This window comes from Formica exsecta, unplaced genomic scaffold, assembly GCF_003651465.1.
Source record: "Formica exsecta isolate Colony F162 unplaced genomic scaffold, ASM365146v1 scaffold363, whole genome shotgun sequence".
Classification (NCBI taxonomy): Eukaryota; Metazoa; Arthropoda; class Insecta; order Hymenoptera; family Formicidae; genus Formica; species Formica exsecta.
The window spans coordinates 1127491-1134886 of NW_021850877.1; the positions used below are offsets into that span (position 1 = coordinate 1127491).

Genomic DNA, 7396 nt, shown 5'->3' on the forward strand with positions numbered 1-7396 from the left:
CGTTGGTTATCTTTGTTCAAATTATCCAACTGAAAATTGCAATGTGGCATAATTTTCGTAGATCGTGCTTTTTACTATAGTACTTCAAAACCAAAACAAAATTCGCAAATAAGAAATCATTAAGAAAAAGATATTTTGGAAACAGTAATATATGTTGAGAGAGAGAGAGAGAGAGAATTTTTTGGTTATCAAAAGTTATATTGCAATAACGCTATAATAAATTTAATTCATTTCTCTTTCTTTCCAGAAATAACTAAATAAATATATAAATATATAAATTCCTAATTGAATATTTATCTGAAGTCTTTATGTTGACGAGAATTACAAAACTAATGCCCACCGTAAAAGTACAATCTTTGCGTTATTAACTACAGATTTCGAATTTGTATATCGAAATTACATCATATATCGCGCACATTTTAAACTGGTATTTTCGAACTATATTGAGAGATTTAGAGATTCGGAGATGAATCGCCGAGGCTTCTGGAACTCCGGAAAAATCAATTTCTAAGCACTCACTTCGTATACGTGGCACATAAGATAGAGTCCTCTCTCTATCGGTTTCATATTGCGTTCCTTTTTACCTGTTGCTCTATAAAATCGGAAGCCAAAAAAATCTTGATCACTCAATATAACATCGCTTTATATTCGTTCAATGTGCGGCTTTGCCAGATTAGACGATTTTTATATTCCAGATTTCATGGAATACTCGCTGTTTCACAAAGTTTAATAGAATCAATTTAAAAAGTTACAGTATATAATCTCTCAACCGAGATTGCTTTAATAAAAAAAATGAAACTAAGTGCAATTAGATTGTAATAGCTTAATAACAATGAAAAGAGTAGAACATCTGGTTATTAAACTGTAAAAGTAACATTTGCAGAAGACCGAATATTCCGTTTTGAATGTTCCTATTAAAATGCAATTCACAGAATTGCAAATTTGTAGTTCGAACATATGTAATAATGTTTGTATATCTTGAAATTTAGTTTACAGAATAGTGAGTACAGAATATCCGCTCGTTAAATTCGCGAAAGCTCCAAGTTCATTTTTCATATAAAATGGAAATTTGGAAAATTGATCATTAGCATATATCAACATTGTACAATAATATCTTGAAAAAAATAGAATTCGTTGAAAAACGTCGACGCGAATGCTTTATTCGTCAGGTATTTACTTTTTTCTTTTCGATAAAATATGGCTCACACAAAAGTGGTCAACTATATCGAAATGTTTGCATTCGAAAATCAAAAAGTTTCATAATGCGATTATATCAGCATAATGCAACGTTTCAGTAAACGCTCATATAGAATATGTTGATATTTTTCTACATTAATAGTATCAAAACATACATTAATATTTTTATCGTTATTCCAATAATATAAAAAGTATTTTATTAAAATTAGTTTTTTTCATCTATAATACTTAATCTTATTTTTATTTTATTATATTTTAGTCAGTTTTTAAAAGTATAATGGCTATAATTTTAGCGTTTTACCTATAATTTCAACACCTCTGTCAAGACGAAGAATTGATAACAAATTTTTTTTATAATTTTGTACAATCAAAATTATACTTACAAAATATTAATAAAAATTATAAAATAAGATTTTTTTTGTATACATAAATTATAAAATTTATTTTATATAAATTTTTTTTTGTATACACAAATTATAAAAAAATTATTTTTTTGTATACATATATTTATACTATAGGTACGCGTATAATTATATTAAAAATTTATTGCATTTTATATTATATTAACAGTTACTTATATAATCAATCTATAAATGTGTGGAATATCTCTTTCGACATGAAAGAGCATCGATTGTTAAATTCGATGTTCTTGAAACTTAGCAGCTGTGAGTTTGTTAAGTGAAGTAAAAGAGAAACGCTAATCGTTAACTCGATATACTCCCTTATAGTAAAAGTCCCGTGACTGCAATTCACTAGTTTTCGTCAGTGAATTGCGAACGAAAGCGGCCAATGAGAGCAATGCAACAGGTATTTCGATGTAATACGATATTACTCTTCACTAGTCCTCGATTCGTCGTCGAAGTGGATATAACAAGTTTTTCCAACAATTTTACAAAATCCGGAGACTTTTAAATTGATTCAATTATTACCGCTTTAATTTGAAATATAACTATCAATCGATGAAAACCTGAGAATTTCTCAATAGATGCAACGATAATAATCAAAGATTAGCCAATACGCGTCATTTTAAGCTAGTGGAATGCATCAGTCTGTGCGAAAAATATATCACGAAATATATTATTTATTTCAAGTGCTAATCAGATTAAGAATAACTAAATATTAACAATGGCATTACAGGATATGTGATTCGTAACTTATGGCATGAATATCGAAAAACTCATTAAGCCGAATAGCTCACTGAGTTAATAACACATCGTTCATATAGCGATAGCCTATCATTGATAGCGACAGATTCCTGAATACGCTCATGAAGTTTATGAAGGAGTGATATCAAAAAATAAATAATTATTATAAAAAATAATAATTTTTATATCTCTAAAGACATTTTAAATACTAATCTCGTTTAGAAAAATATTTTATATATCTTATATTTTTTTATCTTATATTGTTCATATATTTTTTTATTTGTAGATTTCTTTTTATTTAGATTACGAATTTGCTAATTCAGCAACTAGTCATCGATAAAACTTTAGCAATGAATGATTAAGATAAAACTCGAGAATATCTAAGTTCTATGATTTAAAAAAAAAAGCGATTTATGTACACTTGGTAGCCAAAATATTAAGAGACATGCAATTTCGTGTAGCGCAATTTCTAATGCTGGGCTAACGTATCAGACTAATCGCATACGAGATGCTCGCGAGACGCGCGGATGACGTTCCGGGAGTAGCCAACCTGCGGCATGACGGGCCGGCAGCATTCACTTCGTTCTCGTCATCCCGTATACGGACCCATCCGCGGCATGAACGGCGATCCTGATGCGGATCATTGCTCGCATAATCGTTCGCGCAGCACGAACGCCCGCACAATCGTTATCGTCCGTGATGATTATCGCGTGATGCGCGATTCACCGCCCGCGATAATTCTAAAAGCACCACCGCCGGATTACCACGGCTCATTTACGACGTAGGTGCATAGTATGCAATCGTGCCGCGTTGCAGTTGCATACGTTGCGAATAGCAGAGTTCGTTTAAAATCGACAATCATATCGCATCGACGGATTTAAATGGGAACGAATAGAAGGAAGAAAACTGGTTTTTTATTTCTAGTGCAAATATTTTATCGGAGTATTTTCTGGTTTCATAAATCTGCAGTTTATTCTTGATTCAAAAAGCATGAGATTACTTTCGATCTGAAGTATGATGTGAAAAATATACTATCTCTATATAGTTTCTTATATATACATATGATCATTCGTGTTTTATATATGTTCGTCTTGTTCTTCGCGATGCTTAAAAAAATATTTAACTTTAATTTTATAGTTATATATATACTATCGAGATATATTTAAATTTTAATATGTTATTTTACAAAAATATTTAATGTTCTTTTCATATCGTTGAAAAATTATCTGAGAAATTGTTATTTTCTGCTGCTTTTTTATCACTTTGTGATTCAATATTTATTTAATATCTTTGTAACTAATGTACATTTATTTGCTACACAAGTTGATCATAAACGAAAAAGTCGAAGAGAAAATATATATTTCTTTTGTATTTTCCTTTATGAAAAGCTTTCGAGAGAGCGTTCTTGCTTTTCGAATCGATTCGAATCGATAAAGCGTAGAAATATCTGGGATTCGCGCGATTTGATCATGTAATTTTTTGCTGAAAGTAGAAAGGTGAAAATCGAGTTTTTTCATAGAAATTTTTTGAAATAGTCATCACATAACCTTTTCCTACGCTATGTGTTAGAATTTGATTGGACGCGATTTATGTGAAATTCGAAACGATAGAATGAGTTATAAGTGAAAAGTTTATTGACATTCACACGCCATCTCGATAGCGTGAATAAAACGATGTGGATTCGCTCATCTCAATTAACAGTGATGATCCATCCATTCTGTTTTTCTTTCTTTCTTTTTTTTATTGGAATATATCCACAGAGCCCTGCGATTTTACTGCGAACGACTTTGAAGAATTCTGCAAAATTATGATGGAATTGCGAACGTTATCGCGTTGTCGATCGCCTATCGAATTATTAGCCATTTACCGCAATCGAAGAACTCGCGGTTACATTAAAGCTAAAATTCGATAATCGGTGACAAACGCGATTGTGGATTCTCCATACGATACAGTTAGATGAATAGTTGCGGCACAGTTTCCTCCGTTATGCACGAATACTCAGTCATTGTCGTCTCTAAAATGGATTTCCTGAGTTTGTATAATTTTCACAAATAAGCAGATATTCGAGGAATTGTCGCATTGCGCCGTATATATATAATTACATTAAATATCTAACAATAATTTAATACCCCTCATATCATTGTCAAACGCTTTGAATATTTAACTCGAAGGTAATCTATCTCGGTGATAACTTTTTGCACGTACGTGCGCGAAGAAAAGATAATAAATGAATAAAAATACCCGGCAACATATATGATAAATAGAAAAGTGAAAACGATATTAATTCGCTTTGCATTATACAATACAAGACGTTCTTTCGAAAGCTCGGTGACGCAGGTAACGGAAAGAGGGGCAGCTTGCATGGCGTTTTTCGAGGTTCTTTGCTTTTTTTCTTTTTTTTCTTTTTCTGCAGTTACGCGCACGATGCGGTTGATAAAAAATGGGATGCAAAAATGTCGACTCATAAAACTTTCAACTGCACCGGTCGCAGCTCCCCTTGGCGAAGGAGCGGAACCCGCTTGACTGATTGCTGCGTTATAATTACACGAGGGGCTAATGCGCGATTACGCGGATCCATGCACATTTGTATCCGGTCCGGGCTGCTCTCTCCCTCCCCTTCTCTCTCTCTCTACTTGTCGGTCAACATTAGCCTAATGCAATATATAAGCATCTGGTAGCTGGTACAGCGCAACGAAGAATTAAGCTGTACCAAAGCGTGACCATAAATCTAATTATACAGGCAGTATCGCGGGGGCATGCCACTTGTAACGTCGCGTGAACATTGTAACGTTTCGCGCAAAGAGCATCACCAAGCAAGACAAATACGCCTGCGCGACGTTAAGTTCTTGCGTGTAATTAATTAAACGCGAGATGACAGACACTTCGCTGTCAGAGCGTGTATATAGTATACAGTAATAGCTCCTTTAGCCGGTTCGCGCGCGCGCGTACACCGGAAACTTCGGAACAATATACATAGCTCACATATCAGAAAATGTAACAGAGGCGTTACGATGACGCTTGTTGCTTGTTAGCGGTGTACGAGAGTGGCGTAATCATGCACTTAGGGAGATTAATGCGCGGTAACATAACAAACTCCATCTCTGAGTAGATGGAGTTGTCGATAATTTGGCGTAAATATTTTAACAATAGGTATAACCAAAGGAATTTTCTTTTTTAAATTGTCGTCATAAATGTAGAATAATCTTTGATAAAGATTTTTATTTCTGTAATTAATAAACGTTTTCAGATCGTTATCAACCAAACGCGTATAATAATAAAGGCGACATTTGTCTATATTTGCTTTGAGGCTATTCTCTCGTTACCTTCACTGTTCACTTAACACTTTTACACTCGCGTACATATTTAACTTCAAGGAAATCAGTTACATGTAACCGTAGCCGTCCTATCTTTATGGCCTTTAAAAAATCTGTCTACGATAATTGTATCTGCTATATTTAATATTATAATTATTATATTATTTTTTAGCAATACACAAAGAAAAAATTTTTATATTGATCTTACCGAGTTAACACGTTTGTTTACTCTTAATTCGGCGTTATCCGGATACGTGAGTGAGCATGCTTTAATAAAATCTAACATAATTGCGCGATCGACGTAATGCTGGAGGACTGACGTGGACGGGCGACTTTTTTTATCGGTGCTGTCGAATACTTATATTTATGAATGTATTCAGGTTAATGTCTCAGCCGTTGACCTTTATCGATACGCGCATCACGCTTCGGAAACTTCGGACGCGCGTGCATGCACTTAATATGTATATTATATCCGATATCAATATCGCGTGATTCCACATCGCGTCGTCTTGTCGCGAAAACGATGCTCTTTTTATCCCCGTGTCAGTATAGTCGCGTCACTCGTCGTCGTTCTCGCGAGACAGAATCGCGAGAAAACTGCGATACTTGAAAAAGCGGTCTCTAAAAGCTCCGTCGTTAGCGGTAAAAGCATCGATAATGTACGGTGTGACGTACGAAAATGCTCACGTTGTCGGCAAGTAATCTAATATTACTTCGCAAACTTCGCCTCCGGGGTCACTCTCCGTCCGCGGGTTAACGCGAAATATTTTGCTGCTTCTGCAGCAATTGCGCTAACCTACCTCCTTTATTGACTTTTAGAGTTTAGCCATGCCGGGCTGCACTTTTAACGAGTCGCCAGCGCGCTACATACGTGCTCATTGCGCCGACTTTGCTCTCGACTGTAATCTCGCGGATTCGTTTGTTGCTACCACCACTGTTTTGTTTCTCTCTCTCTCTCTCTCTCTCTCTGTGTACATACCCGATGTATACACTAGCTGAATTGTAATGTCCGGAGGAATCGTAAAATGTTGAGCTGTTGTGAGAATTTTCATTCTCTCTCACGTGCCTCTTAGAATATTTAAAATATAAGAACCATAGCGGACGCTTAAATTTCGGGATATAAAAATTTATAAATTTGTTAGATTTATATAGTAATTAAAAATATATTAAATATATAATATCTAAAAAATATATATAAAACAATTGCACATAATTTTCTGCATAAATCCTAGTTAAAAAAAATCGTGCGAGACTGTGATCATATTTTTTAGTTGTGACAGATATATCGTTAAATATTAAAATATTTACAAATTATTATTTTAAATATTATTTATATGTGCCTTTTTTATTGTTATACATGTACGTGAAGTTTATTAATTGATCATAAAATAGCAACTTGATCGTAAAAATTTTCACATCACGCATTGTAACTGTCAATGAGCGAAACGCGATGTGGATTATATGAAGCATACAATTTGGTTAGAGAATTATTAGGAGTTCGCGCTACGTTCAACAAGTGTTTCAACCAACCTGAGCTTAGAAATGGCCCAGTGGGATTCAATCTATGCACTGTTTATATGTTGATGACCAGCGCAGCAATGGATTTATGAAGTAACTGCGTTTCTCGGTCGCCAGTGACCCATAAGACGATAATGAGCGTTTTTAAGATGATATAACATTTGCATATTTGCAAAATGTTTCGCATTTTATAAAATTATGATGATATTATATATATATATA

At 33.9% G+C, this 7396-nt stretch overlaps 2 protein-coding genes across 18 annotated transcripts in view; one reads left to right on the forward strand and one right to left on the reverse strand.

The window, feature by feature from the left end:
* Window positions 1-7396, reverse strand: part of LOC115238945 (5-hydroxytryptamine receptor 2A-like) — a 110393-nt gene that overhangs the window by 43953 nt on the left and 59044 nt on the right. The gene's annotated exons all lie outside the window — the stretch shown is intronic.
* The window catches only part of LOC115238941 (RING finger protein nhl-1), a 198264-nt gene that overhangs the window by 30945 nt on the left and 159923 nt on the right, over window positions 1-7396 (forward strand). The window lies entirely within an intron of this gene.